The sequence below is a fragment of the Osmia lignaria genome, chromosome 3 (genome assembly GCF_051020975.1).
Source record: "Osmia lignaria lignaria isolate PbOS001 chromosome 3, iyOsmLign1, whole genome shotgun sequence".
NCBI lineage: Eukaryota > Metazoa > Arthropoda > Insecta > Hymenoptera > Megachilidae > Osmia > Osmia lignaria.
The window spans coordinates 3177154-3202085 of NC_135034.1; positions in this window are offsets into that span (position 1 = coordinate 3177154).

The following is a 24932-nucleotide window of genomic DNA, read 5'->3' on the forward strand; positions in this document are numbered from 1 at the left end:
GATCAATGTACATTTAATAAGAATATCGTTGGTACTATATCAACATTCGATATAGTGCAATATATTGATTCATTCCCACAGATCAATGTACATATAATACCAATATCATTAGTACTACATTTACATTCGATATAATGTAATATACCGATTCATTCCCACAGATCAATGTACATTTAATCACAATATCATCAGTACTATACCTACATTAGATATGTAATGTAGATTTAATAACAATATCATTATTACCATATCTACATAAGATATAATGTAATATACTGATTCCTTCCCACAGATCAATGTATATTTAATAACAATATCTTTGGTACTATATCTACATTAGATATGTAATGTACATTTAATAACAAAATTATTACTACCATATCTACATTAGATATAATGTAATATACTGATCCCTTCCCACAGATCAATGTACATTTAATAACAATATCATTGGTACTATATCTACACTCGATATAATGTCATATAGTGATACATTCCAACAGATCAATGTACCTACATTCAGTACCAGTGTCATTATTACCATATCTGCACGAGATATAATGTAATATACTGATTCGATCCCACAGATCAATGTACATTTAATAACAATATTATTATTACCATATCTACATTAGATATAAGGTAATCTACTGGTTACTACACACAGATCAATGTACATTTAATAACAATATCATTAGTACTACATCTACATTCGATATAATGTAATATACCGATTCATTCCCACAGATCAATGTACATTTAATCACAATTTCATCAGTACTATACCTACATTAGATATGTGATGTAGATTTAATAACAATATCATTATTACCATATTTACATAAGATATAATGTAATATACTGATTCCTTCCCACAGATCAATGTACACTTAATAACAATATCATTATTACTATATCTACAGTAGATATAATGTCATATACAGATTCATTCCCACAGATCAATGTACATTTAATAACAATATCCTTAGTGCTATACCCACATTAGATATGTAATGTACATTTACAAACAATATCATTATTACCATATCTACATTCGATATAATGTAATATACTGATTGATTCCCACAGATCAATGTACCTACATTTAATACCAATGTCATTATTAGGATACCTACATGAGATGTAATGTAATATACTGATTGCTACCCACAGATCGATGTACATTTAATAACAATATCATTAGTACTATATCTACATTAGATATGTAACGTACAATTAATAACAATATAATTATTACCATATCCACATTTGATATAACATAATATACTGATTACTACCCACAGATCAGTGTACATTTAATACCAATAATATTAGTACTATGTCTACATTAGATATGTAATGTACATTTAACAACAAAATCATTATTACCATAACTACATTAGATATAATGTAGTATACTGATTCCTTCCCACAGATCACTGTACATTTATTAACAATATCATTAGTACTATACCTACATTAGATATGTAATGTAGATTTGATAACAATATCATTATTACCATATCATCATTTGATATAACATAATATACTGCTTACTACCCACAGATCAGTGTACATTTAATACCAATATCATTAGTGCTATGACTTCATTAGATATGTAATGTACAATTAATAACAATATTATTATTACCATATCTACATTAGATATAATGTAATATACTGAATCATTCCCACAGATCAATGTACATATAATAACAATATCATTTGTACTATATCAACATTAGATGTAATGTTATATACAGATACATTCCAACAGATCAATGTACCTACATTTAATACCCACGTCATTATTACGACACTTACATGAGATATAATGTAATATACTGTATGCTAATAACAGATGAATGTACATTTAATAACAATATTATTATTACCATACCTACATTAGATATAAGGTAATCTACTGGTTACTACACACAGATCAATGTACATCTAATACCAATATCATTAGTACTATATCTACATTAGATATGTAATGTACATTTAACAACAAAATCATTATTACCATATCTACATTAGATACAAAGTAATATACTGATTCCTTCCCACAGATCAATGTACATTTAATAACAATATCATTATTACGATATCCACAGTAGATATAATGTCATATACAGATTCATTCCCACAGATCAATGTACATTTAATAACAATATCATTAATACGATACCTACATTAGATATGTAATGTACATCTAAAAACAATATCATTATTACCATATCTACATTAGATATAATGTAGTATACTGATTCCTTCCCACAGATCACTGTACATTTAGTAACAATATCATTAGTACTATACCTACATTAGATATGTAATGTAGATTTGATAACAATATCATTATTACCATATCTACATTAGATATACTGTAATATACTGATTCATTCCCACAGATCAATGTACCTACATTTAATACCAATGTCATTATTAGGATACCTACATGAGATATAATGTAATATACTGATTCATTCCCACAGATCAAAGTACATATAATACCAATATCATTAGTACTATTTCTACATTAGATATGTAATGTACAACTAATAACAATATTATTATTGCCATATCATCATTTGATATAACATAATATACTGCTTACTACCCACAGATCAGTGTACATTTAATACCAATATCATTAGTGCTATGACTACATTAGATATGTAATGTACAATTAATAACAATATTATTATTACCATATCTACATTAGATATAATGTAATACACTGATTCATTTCCACAGATCAATGTACATATAATAACAATATCATTATTACTATATCTACATTCGATATAATGTAATATGCTGATTCATTCCCACAGATCAATGTACATTTAATACCAATAATATTAGTACTATGTCTACATTAGATATGTAATGTACATTTAACAACAAAATCATTATTACCATATCTACATTAGATATAATGTAATATACTGATTCCTTCCCACAGATCAATGCAGATTTAATAACAATATCATTGGTACTATATCTACACTCGATATAATGTCATATAGTGATACATTCCAACAGATCAATGTACCTACATTCAGTACCAGTGTCATTATTACCATATCTGCACGAGATATAATGTAATATACTGATTCGATCCCACAGATCAATGTACATATAATAACAATATCATTTGTACTATATCAACATTTGATATAATGTAATATACTGATTCCTTCCCACAGATCAATGTACATTTAATAACAATATCATTATTACTATATCTACATTTGGTATAATGTTATATACAGATACATTCCAACAGACCAATGTACCTACATTTAATACCCATGTCATTATTACGATACCTACATAAGATATAATGTAATATACTGATTTCTACCCACAGATGAATGTACATTTAATAACAATATTATTATTACCACATCTACATTAGATATAATGTAATATACTGATTCATTCCCACAGATCAATGTACATATAATAACAATATCATTTGTACTATATCAACATGAGATGTAATGTTATATACAGATACATTCCAACAGATCAATGTACGTACATTTAATACCCACGTCATTATTACGATACTTACATGAGATATAATGTAATATACTGTATGCTAATAACAGATGAATGTACATTTAATAACAATATTATTATTACCATATCTACATTAGATATAATGTAATATACTGATTCCTTCCGACAGATCAATGTACATATAATAACAATATCGTTAGTACTATATCTACATTAGATATAATGTTATATACAGATACATTCCAACAGATCAATGTACCTACATTTAATACCCACGTCATTATTACGGTACTTACATGAGATATAATGTAATATACTGTATGCTAATAACAGATGAATGTACATTTAATAACAATATTATTATTACCATATCTACATTAGATATAAGGTAATCTACGGGTTACTACACACAGATCAATGTACATTTAATAACAATATCATTAGTACTACATCCACATTCGATATAATGTAATATACCGATTCATTCCCACAGATCAATGTACATTTAATCACAATATCATCAGTACTATACCTACAATAGATATGTAATGTAGATTTAATAACAATATCATTATTACCATATCTACATAAGATATAATGTAATATACTGATTCCTTCCCACAGATCAATGTACATTTAAAAACAATATCTTTGGTACTATATCTACATTAGATATGTAATGTACATTTAACACCAAAATCATTATTACCATATCTACATTAGATATAATGTAATATACTGATTCCTTCCCACAGATCAATGTACATTTAATAACAATATCATTATTACTATATCTACATTCGATATAATGTAATATACTGATTCATTCCCACAGATCAATGTACATATAATACCAATATCATTAGTACTACTTCTACATTAGATATGTCATGTACAATTAATAACAATATTATTATTACCATATCCACATTTGATATACCATAATATACTGATTACTACCCACAGATCAGTGTACATTTAATACCAATAATATTAGTACTATGTCTACATTAGATATGTAATGTACATTTAACAACAAAATCATTACTACCATATCTACATTAGATATAATGTAATATACTGATTCCTTCCCACAGATCAATGCAGATTTAATAACAATATCATTATTACTATATCTACAGTACATATAATGTCATATGCAGATTCATTCCCACAGATCAATGTACATTTAACAACAATATCATTAATACTATATCTACATTTGGTATAATGTTATATACAGATACATTCCAACAGACCAATGTACCTACATTTAATACCCATGTCATTATTACGATACCTACATAAGATATAATGTAATATACTGATTTCTACCCACAGATGAATGTACATTTAATAACAATATTATTATTACCACATCTACATTAGATATAATGTAATATACTGATTCATTCCCACAGATCAATGAACATATAATAACAATATCATTTGTACTATATCAACATGAGATGTAATGTTATATACAGATACATTCCAACAGATCAATGTACGTACATTTAATACCCACGTCATTATTACGATACTTACATCAGATATAATGTAATATACTGTATGCTAATAACAGATGAACGTACATTTAATAACAATATTATTATTACCATATCTACATTAGATATAAGGTAATCTACTGGTTACTACACACAGATCAATGTACATTTAATAACAATATCATTAGTACTACATCTACATTCGATATAATGTAATATACCGATTCATTCCCACAGATCAATGTACATTTAATCGCAATTTCATCAGTACTATACCTACATTAGATATGTAATGTAGATTTAATAACAATATCATTATTACCATATCTACATAAGATATAATGTAATATACTGATTCCTTCCCACAGATCAATGTACACTTAATAACAATATCATTATTACTATATCTACAGTAGATATAATGTCATATACAGATTCATTCCCACAGATCAATGTACATTTAATAACAATATCCTTAGTGCTATACCCACATTAGATATGTAATGTACATTTACAAACAATATCATTATTACCATATCTACATTCGATATAATGTAATATACTGATTCATTCCCACAGATCAATGTACCTACATTTAATACCAATGTCATTATTAGGATACCTACATGAGATATAATGTAATATACTGATTGCTACCCACAGATCGATGTACATTTAATAACAATATCATTAGTACTATATCTACATTAGATATGTGACGTACAATTAATAACAATATTATTATTACCATATCCACATTTGATATAACATAATATACTGATTACTACCCACAGATCAGTGTACATTTAATACCAATAATATTAGTACTATGTCTACATTAGATATGTAATGTACATTTAACAACACAATCATTATTACCATATCTACATTAGATATAATGTAATATACTGATTCCTTCCCACAGATCAACGTAGATGTAATAACAATATCATTATTACTATATCTACAGTATATATAATGTCATATACAGATTCATTCTCACAGATCAATGTACATTTAATAACAATATCATTAGTACTATACCCACATTAGATATGTAATGTACATTTACAAACAATATCATTATTACCATATCTACATTCGATATAATGTAATATACTGATTCATTCCCACAGATCAATGTACATTTAATAAGAATATCATTGGTACTATATCAACATTCGATATAGTGTAATATATTGATTCATTCCCACAGATCAATGTACATTTAATAACAATATCATTATTACTATATCTACAATAGATATAACGTCATATACAGATACATTCCAACAGATCAATGTACATTTAATACCAATATCATTAGTACTATATCTACATTAGATATGTAATGTACATTTAACAAAAAAATCATTATTACCATATCTACATTAGATATAAAGTAATATACTGATTCCTTCCCACAGATCAATGTACATTTAATAACAATATCATTATTACTATATCTACAATAGATATAATGTCATATACAGATACATTCCAACAGATCAATGTACATTTAATACCAATATCATTAGTGCTATGACTACATTAGATATGTAACGTACAATTAATAACAATATAATTATTACCATATCCACATTTGATATAACATAATATACTGATTACTACCCACAGATCAGTGTACATTTAATACCAATAATATTAGTACTATGTCTACATTAGATATGTAATGTACATTTAACAACACAATCATTATTACCATATCTACATTAGATATAATGTAATATACTGATTCCTTCCCACAGATCAACGTAGATGTAATAACAATATCATTATTACTATATCTACAGTATATATAATGTCATATACAGATTCATTCTCACAGATCAATGTACATTTAATAACATTATCATTAGTACTATATCTACATTAGATATGTAATGTTCATTTAATAACAATATCATTATTACCATATCTACATTAGATATAATGTAATATACTGATTCCTTCCCACAGATCAATGTACATTTAATAAGAATATCATTGGTACTATATCAACATTCGATATAGTGTAATATATTGATTCATTCCCACAGATCAATGTACATTTAATAACAATATCATTATTACTATATCTACAATAGATATAACGTCATATACAGATACATTCCAACAGATCAATGTACATTTAATACCAATATCATTAGTACTATATCTACATTAGATATGTAATGTACATTTAACAACAAAATCATTATTACCATATCTACATTAGATATAAAGTAATATACTGATTCCTTCCCACAGATCAATGTACATTTAATAACAATATCATTATTACTATATCTACAATAGATATAATGTCATATACAGATACATTCCAACAGATCAATGTACATTTAATACCAATATCATTAGTGCTATGACTACATTAGATATGTAACGTACAATTAATAACAATATAATTATTACCATATCCACATTTGATATAACATAATATACTGATTACTACCCACAGATCAGTGTACATTTAATACCAATAATATTAGTACTATGTCTACATTAGATATGTAATGTACATTTAACAACAAAATCATTATTACCATAACTACATTAGATATAATGTAATATACTGATTCCTTCCCACAGATCAATGTAGATTTAATAACAATATCGTTATTACTATATCTACAGTATATATAATGTCATATACAGATACATTCCAACAGATCAATGTACATTTAATACCAATATCATTAGTACTATATCTACATTAGATATGTGATGTACATTTAACAACAAAATCATTATTACCATATCTACATTAGATATAAAGTAATATACTGATTTCTACCCACAGATGAATGTACATTTAATAACAATATTATTATTACCACATCTACATTAGATATAATGTAATATACTGATCCATTCCCACAGATCAATGTACATATAATAACAATATCATTTGTACTATATCAACATGAGATGTAATGTTATATACAGATACATTCCAACAGATCAATGTACGTACATTTAATACCCACGTCATTATTACGATACTTACATGAGATATAATGTAATATACTGTATGCTAATAACAGATGAATGTACATTTAATAACAATATTATTATTACCATATCTACATTAGATATAAGGTAATCTACTGGTTACTACACACAGATCAATGTACATTTAATAACAATATCATTAGTACTACATCTACATTCGATATAATGCAATATACCGATTCATTCCCACAGATCAATGTACATTTAATCACAATATCATCAGTACTATACCTACATTAGATATGTAATGTAGATTCAATAACAATATCATTATTACCATATCTACATAAGATGTAATGTAATATACTGATTCCTTCCCACAGATCAATGTACACTTAATAACAATATCATTATTACTATATCTACAGTAGATATAAGGTCATATACAGATTCATTCCCACAGATCAATGTACATTTAATAACAATATCATTAGTACTATACCCACATTAGATATGTAATGTACATTTACAAACAATATCATTATTACCATATCTACATTCGATATAATGTAATATACTGATTCATTCCCACAGATCAATGTACATTTAATAAGAATATCGTTGGTACTATATCAACATTCGATATAGTGTAATATATTGATTCATTCCCACAGATCAATGTACATATAATACCAATATCATTAGTACTACATTTACATTCGATATAATGTAATATACCGATTCATTCCCACAGATCAATGTACATTTAATCACAATATCATCAGTACTATACCTACATTAGATATGTAATGTAGATTTAATAACAATATCATTATTACCATATCTACATAAGATATAATGTAATATACTGATTCCTTCCCACAGATCAATGTATATTTAATAACAATATCTTTGGTACTATATCTACATTAGATATGTAATGTACATTTAATAACAAAATCATTACTACCATATCTACATTAGATATAATGTAATATACTGATCCCTTCCCACAGATCAATGTACATTTAATAACAATATCATTGGTACTATATCTACACTCGATATAATGTCATATAGTGATACATTCCAACAGATCAATGTACCTACATTCAGTACCAGTGTCATTATTACCATATCTGCACGAGATATAATGTAATATACTGATTCGATGCCACAGATCAATGTACATTTAATAACAATATTATTATTACCATATCTACATTAGATATAAGGTAATCTACTGGTTACTACACACAGATCAATGTACATTTAATAACAATATCATTAGTACTACATCTACATTCGATATAATGTAATATACCGATTCATTCCCACAGATCAATGTACATTTAATCACAATTTCATCAGTACTATACCTACATTAGATATGTGATGTAGATTTAATAACAATATCATTATTACCATATTTACATAAGATATAATGTAATATACTGATTCCTTCCCACAGATCAATGTACACTTAATAACAATATCATTATTACTATATCTACAGTAGATATAATGTCATATACAGATTCATTCCCACAGATCAATGTACATTTAATAACAATATCCTTAGTGCTATACCCACATTAGATATGTAATGTACATTTACAAACAATATCATTATTACCATATCTACATTCGATATAATGTAATATACTGATTGATTCCCACAGATCAATGTACCTACATTTAATACCAATGTCATTATTAGGATACCTACATGAGATGTAATGTAATATACTGATTGCTACCCACAGATCGATGTACATTTAATAACAATATCATTAGTACTATATCTACATTAGATATGTAACGTACAATTAATAACAATATAATTATTACCATATCCACATTTGATATAACATAATATACTGATTACTACCCACAGATCAGTGTACATTTAATACCAATAATATTAGTACTATGTCTACATTAGATATGTAATGTACATTTAACAACAAAATCATTATTACCATAACTACATTAGATATAATGTAGTATACTGATTCCTTCCCACAGATCACTGTACATTTATTAACAATATCATTAGTACTATACCTACATTAGATATGTAATGTAGATTTGATAACAATATCATTATTACCATATCATCATTTGATATAACATAATATACTGCTTACTACCCACAGATCAGTGTACATTTAATACCAATATCATTAGTGCTATGACTTCATTAGATATGTAATGTACAATTAATAACAATATTATTATTACCATATCTACATTAGATATAATGTAATATACTGAATCATTCCCACAGATCAATGTACATATAATAACAATATCATTTGTACTATATCAACATTAGATGTAATGTTATATACAGATACATTCCAACAGATCAATGTACCTACATTTAATACCCACGTCATTATTACGACACTTACATGAGATATAATGTAATATACTGTATGCTAATAACAGATGAATGTACATTTAATAACAATATTATTATTACCATACCTACATTAGATATAAGGTAATCTACTGGTTACTACACACAGATCAATGTACATCTAATACCAATATCATTAGTACTATATCTACATTAGATATGTAATGTACATTTAACAACAAAATCATTATTACCATATCTACATTAGATACAAAGTAATATACTGATTCCTTCCCACAGATCAATGTACATTTAATAACAATATCATTATTACGATATCCACAGTAGATATAATGTCATATACAGATTCATTCCCACAGATCAATGTACATTTAATAACAATATCATTAATACGATACCTACATTAGATATGTAATGTACATCTAAAAACAATATCATTATTACCATATCTACATTAGATATAATGTAGTATACTGATTCCTTCCCACAGATCACTGTACATTTAGTAACAATATCATTAGTACTATACCTACATTAGATATGTAATGTAGATTTGATAACAATATCATTATTACCATATCTACATTAGATATACTGTAATATACTGATTCATTCCCACAGATCAATGTACCTACATTTAATACCAATGTCATTATTAGGATACCTACATGAGATATAATGTAATATACTGATTCATTCCCACAGATCAAAGTACATATAATACCAATATCATTAGTACTATTTCTACATTAGATATGTAATGTACAACTAATAACAATATTATTATTGCCATATCATCATTTGATATAACATAATATACTGCTTACTACCCACAGATCAGTGTACATTTAATACCAATATCATTAGTGCTATGACTACATTAGATATGTAATGTACAATTAATAACAATATTATTATTACCATATCTACATTAGATATAATGTAATACACTGATTCATTTCCACAGATCAATGTACATATCATAACAATATCATTATTACTATATCTACATTCGATATAATGTAATATGCTGATTCATTCCCACAGATCAATGTACATTTAATACCAATAATATTAGTACTATGTCTACATTAGATATGTAATGTACATTTAACAACAAAATCATTATTACCATATCTACATTAGATATAATGTAATATACTGATTCCTTCCCACAGATCAATGCAGATTTAATAACAATATCATTATTACTATATCTACAGTACATATAATGTCATATGCAGATTCATTCCCACAGATCAATGTACATTTAATAACAATATCATTAATACTATACCTACATTAGATATGTAATGTACATCTAAAAACAATATCATTATTACCATATCTACATTAGATATAATGTAATATACTGATTCCTTCCCACAGATCAATGTACATTTAATAACAATATCATTGGTACTATATCTACACTCGATATAATGTCATATAGTGATACATTCCAACAGATCAATGTACCTACATTCAGTACCAGTGTCATTATTACCATATCTGCACGAGATATAATGTAATATACTGATTCGATCCCACAGATCAATGTACATATAATAACAATATCATTTGTACTATATCAACATTTGATATAATGTAATATACTGATTCCTTCCCACAGATCAATGTACATTTAATAACAATATCATTATTACTATATCTACATTTGGTATAATGTTATATACAGATACATTCCAACAGACCAATGTACCTACATTTAATACCCATGTCATTATTACGATACCTACATAAGATATAATGTAATATACTGATTTCTACCCACAGATGAATGTACATTTAATAACAATATTATTATTACCACATCTACATTAGATATAATGTAATATACTGATTCATTCCCACAGATCAATGAACATATAATAACAATATCATTTGTACTATATCAACATGAGATGTAATGTTATATACAGATACATTCCAACAGATCAATGTACGTACATTTAATACCCACGTCATTATTACGATACTTACATCAGATATAATGTAATATACTGTATGCTAATAACAGATGAATGTACATTTAATAACAATATTATTATTACCATATCTACATTAGATATAAGGTAATCTACTGGTTACTACACACAGATCAATGTACATTTAATAACAATATCATTAGTACTACATCTACATTCGATATAATGTAATATACCGATTCATTCCCACAGATCAATGTACATTTAATCACAATTTCATCAGTACTATACCTACATTAGATATGTAATGTACATTTAACAACAAAATCATTATTACCATATCTACATTAGATATAAAGTAATATACTGATTCCTTCCCACAGATCAATGTACATTTAATAACAATATCATTATTACTATATCTACAGTAGATATAATGTCATATACAGATTCATTCCCACAGATCAATGTACATTTAATAACAATATCCTTAGTACTATACCCACATTAGATATGTAATGTACATTTACAAACAATATCATTATTACCATATCTACATTCGATATAATGTAATATACTGATTCATTCCCACAGATCAATGTACCTACATTTAATACCAATGTCATTATTAGGATACCTACATGAGATATAATGTAATATACTGATTGCTACCCACAGATCGATGTACATTTAATAACAATATCATTAGTACTATATCTACATTAGATATGTGACGTACAATTAATAACAATATTATTATTACCATATCCACATTTGATATAACATAATATACTGATTACTACCCACAGATCAGTGTACATTTAATACCAATAATATTAGTACTATGTCTACATTAGATATGTAATGTACATTTAACAACAAAATCATTATTACCATATCTACATTAGATATAATGTAATATACTGATTCCTTCCCACAGATCAACGTAGATGTAATAACAATATCATTATTACTATATCTACAGTATATATAATGTCATATACAGATTCATTCTCACAGATCAATGTACATTTAATAACATTATCATTAGTACTATATCTACATTAGATATGTAATGTTCATTTAATAACAATATCATTATTACCATATCTACATTAGATATAATGTAATATACTGATTCCTTCCCACAGATCAATGTACATTTAATAAGAATATCATTGGTACTATATCAACATTCGATATAGTGTAATATATTGATTCATTCCCACAGATCAATGTACATTTAATAACAATATCATTATTACTATATCTACAATAGATATAACGTCATATACAAATACATTCCAACAGATCAATGTACATTTAATACCAATATCATTAGTACTATATCTACATTAGATATCTAATGTACATTTAACAACAAAATCATTATTACCATATCTACATTAGATATAAAGTAATATACTGATTCCTTCCCACAGATCAATGTACATTTAATAACAATATCATTATTACTATATCTACAATAGATATAATGTCATATACAGATTCATTCCAACAGATCAATGTACATTTAATACCAATATCATTAGTGCTATGACTACATTAGATATGTAATGGACATTTAACAACAAAATCATTATTACCATATCTACATTAAATATAATGTAATATACAGATTCCTTCCCACAGATCAATGAAGATTTAATAACAATATCATTATTACTATATCTACATTCGATATAATGTAATATACTGATTCATTCCCACAGATCAATGTACCTACATTTAATACCAATGTCATTATTAGGATACCTACATGAGCTATAATGTAATATACTGATTGCTACCCACAGATCGATGTACATTTAATAACAATATCATTAGTACTATATCTACATTAGATATGTAACGTACAATTAATAACAATATAATTATTACCATATCCACATTTGATATAACATAATATACTGATTACTACCCACAGATCAGTGTACATTTAATACCAATAATATTAGTACTATGTCTACATTAGATATGTAATGTACATTTAACAACAAAATCATTATTACCATAACTACATTAGATATAATGTAATATACTGATTCCTTCCCATAGATCAATGTAGATTTAATAACAATATCGTTATTACTATATCTACAGTATATATAATGTCATATACAGATACATTCCAACAGATCAATGTACATTTAATACCAATATCATTAGTACTATATCTACATTAGATATGTAATGTACATTTAACAACAAAATCATTATTACCATATCTACATTAGATATAAAGTAATATACTGATTTCTACCCACAGATGAATGTACATTTAATAACAATATTATTATTACCACATCTACATTAGATATAATGTAATATACTGATTCATTCCCACAGATCAATGTACATATAATAACAATATCATTTGTACTATATCAACATGAGATGTAATGTTATATACAGATACATTCCAACAGATCAATGTACGTACATTTAATACCCACGTCATTATTACGATACTTACATGAGATATAATGTAATATACTGTATGCTAATAACAGATGAATGTACATTTAATAACAATATTATTATTACCATATCTACATTAGATATAATGTAATATACTGATTCCCTCCCACAGATCAATGTACATATAATAACAATATCGTTAGTACTATATCTACATTAGATATAATGTTATATACAGATACATTCCAACAGATCAATGTACGTACATTTAATACCCACGTCATTATTACGATACTTACATCAGATATAATGTAATATACTGTATGCTAATAACAGATGAATGTACATTTAATAACAATATTATTATTACCATATCTACATTAGATATAAGGTAATCTACTGGTTACTACACACAGATCAATGTACATTTAATAACAATATCATTAGTACTACATCTACATTCGATATAATGCAATATACCGATTCATTCCCACAGATCAATGTACGTTTAATCACAATATCATCAGTACTATACCTACATTAGATATGTAATGTAGATTCAATAACAATATCATTATTACCATATCTACATAAGATGTAATGTAATATACTGATTCCTTCCCACAGATCAATGTACACTTAATAACAATATCATTATTACTATATCTACAGTAGATATAAGGTCATATACAGATTCATTCCCACAGATCAATGTACATTTAATAACAATATCATTAGTACTATACCCACATTAGATATGTAATGTACATTTACAAACAATATCATTATTACCATATCTACATTCGATATAATGTAATATACTGATTCATTCCCACAGATCAATGTACATTTAATAAGAATATCGTTGGTACTATATCAACATTCGATATAGTGTAATATATTGATTCATTCCCACAGATCAATGTACATATAATACCAATATCATTAGTACTACATTTACATTCGATATAATGTAATATACCGATTCATTCCCACAGATCAATGTACATTTAATCACAATATCATCAGTACTATACCTACATTAGATATGTAATGTAGATTTAATAACAATATCATTATTACCATATCTACATAAGATATAATGTAATATACTGATTCCTTCCCACAGATCAATGTATATTTAATAACAATATCTTTGGTACTATATCTACATTAGATATGTAATGTACATTTAATAACAAAATCATTACTACCATATCTACATTAGATATAATGTAATATACTGATTCCTTCCCACAGATCAATGTACATTTAATAACAATATCATTGGTACTATATCTACACTCGATATAATGTCATATAGTGATACATTCCAACAGATCAATGTACCTACATTCAGTACCAGTGTCATTATTACCATATCTGCACGAGATATAATGTAATATACTGATTCGATCCCACAGATCAATGTACATTTAATAACAATATTATTATTACCATATCTACATTAGATATAAGGTAATCTACTGGTTACTACACACAGATCAATGTACATTTAATAACAATATCATTAGTACTACATCTACATTCGATATAATGTAATATACCGATTCATTCCCACAGATCAATGTACATTTAATCACAATTTCATCAGTACTATACCTACATTAGATATGTGATGTAGATTTAATAACAATATCATTATTACCATATTTACATAAGATATAATGTAATATACTGATTCCTTCCCACAGATCAATGTACACTTAATAACAATATCATTATTACTATATCTACAGTAGATATAATGTCATATACAGATTCATTCCCACAGATCAATGTACATTTAATAACAATATCCTTAGTGCTATACCCACATTAGATATGTAATGTACATTTACAAACAATATCATTATTACCATATCTACATTCGATATAATGTAATATACTGATTGATTCCCACAGATCAATGTACCTACATTTAATACCAATGTCATTATTAGGATACCTACATGAGATGTAATGTAATATACTGATTGCTACCCACAGATCGATGTACATTTAATAACAATATCATTAGTACTATATCTACATTAGATATGTAACGTACAATTAATAACAATATAATTATTACCATATCCACATTTGATATAACATAATATACTGATTACCACCCACAGATCAGTGTACATTTAATACCAATAATATTAGTACTATGTCTACATTAGATATGTAATGTACATTTAACAACAAAATCATTATTACCATAACTACATTAGATATAATGTAGTATACTGATTCCTTCCCACAGATCACTGTACATTTAGTAACAATATCATTAGTACTATACCTACATTAGATATGTAATGTAGATTTGATAACAATATCATTATTACCATATCATCATTTGATATAACATAATATACTGCTTACTACCCACAGATCAGTGTACATTTAATACCAATATCATTAGTGCTATGACTTCATTAGATATGTAATGTACAATTAATAACAATATTATTATTACCATATCTACATTAGATATAATGTAATATACTGAATCATTCCCACAGATCAATGTACATATAATAACAATATCATTTGTACTATATCAACATTAGATGTAATGTTATATACAGATACATTCCAACAGATCAATGTACCTACATTTAATACCCACGTCATTATTACGACACTTACATGAGATATAATGTAATATACTGTATGCTAATAACAGATGAATGTACATTTAATAACAATATTATTATTACCATACCTACATTAGATATAAGGTAATCTACTGGTTACTACACACAGATCAATGTACATCTAATACCAATATCATTAGTACTATATCTACATTAGATATGTAATGTACATTTAACAACAAAATCATTATTACCATATCTACATTAGATACAAAGTAATATACTGATTCCTTCCCACAGATCAATGTACATTTAATAACAATATCATTATTACGATATCCACAGTAGATATAATGTCATATACAGATTCATTCCCACAGATCAATGTACATTTAATAACAATATCATTAATACGATACCTACATTAGATATGTAATGTACATCTAAAAACAATATCATTATTACCATATCTACATTAGATATAATGTAGTATACTGATTCCTTCCCACAGATCACTGTACATTTAGTAACAATATCATTAGTACTATACCTACATTAGATATGTAATGTAGATTTGATAACAATATCATTATTACCATATCTACATTAGATATACTGTAATATACTGATTCATTCCCACAGATCAATGTACCTACATTTAATACCAATGTCATTATTAGGATACCTACATGAGATATAATGTAATATACTGATTCATTCCCACAGATCAAAGTACATATAATACCAATATCATTAGTACTATTTCTACATTAGATATGTAATGTACAACTAATAACAATATTATTATTGCCATATCATCATTTGATATAACATAATATACTGCTTACTACCCACAGATCAGTGTACATTTAATACCAATATCATTAGTGCTATGACTACATTAGATATGTAATGTACAATTAATAACAATATTATTATTACCATATCTACATTAGATATAATGTAATACACTGATTCATTTCCACAGATCAATGTACATATAATAACAATATCATTATTACTATATCTACATTCGATATAATGTAATATGCTGATTCATTCCCACAGATCAATGTACATTTAATACCAATAATATTAGTACTATGTCTACATTAGATATGTAATGTACATTTAACAACAAAATCATTATTACCATATCTACATTAGATATAATGTAATATACTGATTCCTTCCCACAGATCAATGCAGATTTAATAACAATATCATTGGTACTATATCTACACTCGATATAATGTCATATAGTGATACATTCCAACAGATCAATGTACCTACATTCAGTACCAGTGTCATTATTACCATATCTGCACGAGATATAATGTAATATACTGATTCGATCCCACAGATCAATGTACATATAATAACAATATCATTTGTACTATATCAACATTTGATATAATGTAATATACTGATTCCTTCCCACAGATCAATGTACATTTAATAACAATATCATTATTACTATATCTACATTTGGTATAATGTTATATACAGATACATTCCAACAGACCAATGTACCTACATTTAATACCCATGTCATTATTACGATACCTACATAAGATATAATGTAATATACTGATTTCTACCCACAGATGAATGTACATTTAATAACAATATTATTATTACCACATCTACATTAGATATAATGTAATATACTGATTCATTCCCACAGATCAATGAACATATAATAACAATATCATTTGTACTATATCAACATGAGATGTAATGTTATATACAGATACATTCCAACAGATCAATGTACGTACATTTAATACCCACGTCATTATTACGATACTTACATCAGATATAATGTAATATACTGTATGCTAATAACAGATGAACGTACATTTAATAACAATATTATTATTACCATATCTACATTAGATATAAGGTAATCTACTGGTTACTACACACAGATCAATGTACATTTAATAACAATATCATTAGTACTACATCTACATTCGATATAATGTAATATACCGATTCATTCCCACAGATCAATGTACATTTAATCGCAATTTCATCAGTACTATACCTACATTAGATATGTAATGTAGATTTAATAACAATATCATTATTACCATATCTACATAAGATATAATGTAATATACTGATTCCTTCCCACAGATCAATGTACACTTAATAACAATATCATTATTACTATATCTACAGTAGATATAATGTCATATACAGATTCATTCCCACAGATCAATGTACATTTAATAACAATATCCTTAGTGCTATACCCACATTAGATATGTAATGTACATTTACAAACAATATCATTATTACCATATCTACATTCGATATAATGTAATATACTGATTCATTCCCACAGATCAATGTACCTACATTTAATACCAATGTCATTATTAGGATACCTACATGAGATATAATGTAATATACTGATTGCTACCCACAGATCGATGTACATTTAATAACAATATCATTAGTACTATATCTACATTAGATATGTGACGTACAATTAATAACAATATTATTATTACCATATCCACATTTGATATAACATAATATACTGATTACTACCCACAGATCAGTGTACATTTAATACCAATAATATTAGTACTATGTCTACATTAGATATGTAATGTACATTTAACAACACAATCATTATTACCATATCTACATTAGATATAATGTAATATACTGATTCCTTCCCACAGATCAACGTAGATGTAATAACAATATCATTATTACTATATCTAGAGTATATATAATGTCATATACAGATTCATTCTCACAGATCAATGTACATTTAATAACATTATCATTAGTACTATATCTACATTAGATATGTAATGTTCATTTAATAACAATATCATTATTACCATATCTACATTAGATATAATGTAATATACTGATTCCTTCCCACAGATCAATGTACATTTAATAAGAATATCATTGGTACTATATCAACATTCGATATAGTGTAATATATTGATTCATTCCCACAGATCAATGTACATTTAATAACAATATCATTATTACTATATCTACAATAGATATAACGTCATATACAGATACATTCCAACAGATCAATGTACATTTAATACCAATATCATTAGTACTATATCTACATTAGATATGTAATGTACATTTAACAACAAAATCATTATTACCATATCTACATTAGATATAAAGTAATATACTGATTCCTTCCCACAGATCAATGTACATTTAATAACAATATCATTATTACTATATCTACAATAGATATAATGTCATATACAGATACATTCCAACAGATCAATGTACATTTAATACCAATATCATTAGTGCTATGACTACATTAGATATGTAACGTACAATTAATAACAATATAATTATTACCATATCCACATTTGATATAACATAATATACTGATTACTACCCACAGATCAGTGTACATTTAATACCAATAATATTAGTACTATGTCTACATTAGATATGTAATGTACATTTAACAACAAAATCATTATTACCATAACTACATTAGATATAATGTAATATACTGATTCCTTCCCACAGATCAATGTAGATTTAATAACAATATCGTTATTACTATATCTACAGTATATATAATGTCATATACAGATACATTCCAACAGATCAATGTACATTTAATACCAATATCATTAGTACTATATCTACATTAGATATGTGATGTACATTTAACAACAAAATCATTATTACCATATCTACATTAGATATAAAGTAATATACTGATTTCTACCCACAGATGAATGTACATTTAATAACAATATTATTATTACCACATCTACATTAGATATAATGTAATATACTGATTCATTCCCACAGATCAATGTACATATAATAACAATATCATTTGTACTATATCAACATGAGATGTAATGTTATATACAGATACATTCCAACAGATCAATGTACGTACATTTAATACCCACGTCATTATTACGATACTTACATGAGATATAATGTAATATACTGTATGCTAATAACAGATGAATGTACATTTAATAACAATATTATTATTACCATATCTACATTAGATATAAGGTAATCTACTGGTTACTACACACAGATCAATGTACATTTAATAACAATATCATTAGTACTACATCTACATTCGATATAATGCAATATACCGATTCATTCCCACAGATCAATGTACATTTAATCACAATATCATCAGTACTATACCTACATTAGGTATGTAATGTAGATTCAATAACAATATCATTATTACCATATCTACATAAGATGTAATGTAATATACTGATTCCTTCCCACAGATCAATGTACACTTAATAACAATATCATTATTACTATATCTACAGTAGATATAAGGTCATATACAGATTCATTCCCACAGATCAATGTACATTTAATAACAATATCATTAGTACTATACCCACATTAGATATGTAATGTACATTTACAAACAATATCATTATTACCATATCTACATTCGATATAATGTAATATACTGAATCATTCCCACAGATCAATGTACATATAATAACAATATCATTTGTACTATATCAACATTAGATGTAATGTTATATACAGATACATTCCAACAGATCAATGTACCTACATTTAATACCCACGTCATTATTACGACACTTACATGAGATATAATGTAATATACTGTATGCTAATAACAGATGAATGTACATTTAATAACAATATTATTATTACCATACCTACATTAGATATAAGGTAATCTACTGGTTACTACACACAGATCAATGTACATCTAATACCAATATCATTAGTACTATATCTACATTAGATATGTAATGTACATTTAACAACAAAATCATTATTACCATATCTACATTAGATACAAAGTAATATACTGATTCCTTCCCACAGATCAATGTACATTTAATAACAATATCATTATTACGATATCCACAGTAGATATAATGTCATATACAGATTCATTCCCACAGATCAATGTACATTTAATAACAATATCATTAATACGATACCTACATTAGATATGTAATGTACATCTAAAAACAATATCATTATTACCATATCTACATTAGATATAATGTAGTATACTGATTCCTTCCCACAGATCACTGTACATTTAGTAACAATATCATTAGTACTATACCTACATTAGATATGTAATGTAGATTTGATAACAATATCATTATTACCATATCTACATTAGATATACTGTAATATACTGATTCATTCCCACAGATCAATGTACCTACATTTAATACCAATGTCATTATTAGGATACCTACATGAGATATAATGTAATATACTGATTCATTCCCACAGATCAAAGTACATATAATACCAATATCATTAGTACTATTTCTACATTAGATATGTAATGTACAACTAATAACAATATTATTATTGCCATATCATCATTTGATATAACATAATATACTGCTTACTACCCACAGATCAGTGTACATTTAATACCAATATCATTAGTGCTATGACTACATTAGATATGTAATGTACAATTAATAACAATATTATTATTACCATATCTACATTAGATATAATGTAATACACTGATTCATTTCCACAGATCAATGTACATATAATAACAATATCATTATTACTATATCTACATTCGATATAATGTAATATGCTGATTCATTCCCACAGATCAATGTACATTTAATACCAATAATATTAGTACTATGTCTACATTAGATATGTAATGTACATTTAACAACAAAATCATTATTACCATATCTACATTAGATATAATGTAATATACTGATTCCTTCCCACAGATCAATGCAGATTTAATAACAATATCATTGGTACTATATCTACACTCGATATAATGTCATATAGTGATACATTCCAACAGATCAATGTACCTACATTCAGTACCAGTGTCATTATTACCATATCTGCACGAGATATAATGTAATATACTGATTCGATCCCACAGATCAATGTACATATAATAACAATATCATTTGTACTATATCAACATTTGATATAATGTAATATACTGATTCCTTCCCACAGATCAATGTACATTTAATAACAATATCATTATTACTATATCTACATTTGGTATAATGTTATATACAGATACATTCCAACAGACCAATGTACCTACATTTAATACCCATGTCATTATTACGATACCTACATAAGATATAATGTAATATACTGATTTCTACCCACAGATGAATGTACATTTAATAACAATATTATTATTACCACATCTACATTAGATATAATGTAATATACTGATTCATTCCCACAGATCAATGAACATATAATAACAATATCATTTGTACTATATCAACATGAGATGTAATGTTATATACAGATACATTCCAACAGATCAATGTACGTACATTTAATACCCACGTCATTATTACGATACTTACATGAGATATAATGTAATATACTGTATGCTAATAACAGATGAATGTACATTTAATAACAATATTATTATTACCATATCTACATTAGATATAATGTAATATACTGATTCCCTCCCACAGATCAATGTACATATAATAACAATATCGTTAGTACTATATCTACATTAGATATAATGTTATATACAGATACATTCCAACAGATCAATGTACGTACATTTAATACCCACGTCATTATTACGATACTTACATCAGATATAATGTAATATACTGTATGCTAATAACAGATGAATGTACATTTAATAACAATATTATTATTACCATATCTACATTAGATATAAGGTAATCTACTGGTTACTACACACAGATCAATGTACATTTAATAACAATATCATTAGTACTACATCTACATTCGATATAATGCAATATACCGATTCATTCCCACAGATCAATGTACGTTTAATCACAATATCATCAGTACTATACCTACATTAGATATGTAATGTAGATTCAATAACAATATCATTATTACCATATCTACATAAGATGTAATGTAATATACTGATTCCTTCCCACAGATCAATGTACACTTAATAACAATATCATTATTACTATATCTACAGTAGATATAAGGTCATATACAGATTCATTCCCACAGATCAATGTACATTTAATAACAATATCATTAGTACTATACCCACATTAGATATGTAATGTACATTTACAAACAATATCATTATTACCATATCTACATTCGATATAATGTAATATACTGATTCATTCCCACAGATCAATGTACATTTAATAAGAATATCGTTGGTACTATATCAACATTCGATATAGTGTAATATATTGATTCATTCCCACAGATCAATGTACATATAATACCAATATCATTAGTACTACATTTACATTCGATATAATGTAATATACCGATTCATTCCCACAGATCAATGTACATTTAATCACAATATCATCAGTACTATACCTACATTAGATATGTAATGTAGATTTAATAACAATATCATTATTACCATATCTACATAAGATATAATGTAATATACTGATTCCTTCCCACAGATCAATGTATATTTAATAACAATATCTTTGGTACTATATCTACATTAGATATGTAATGTACATTT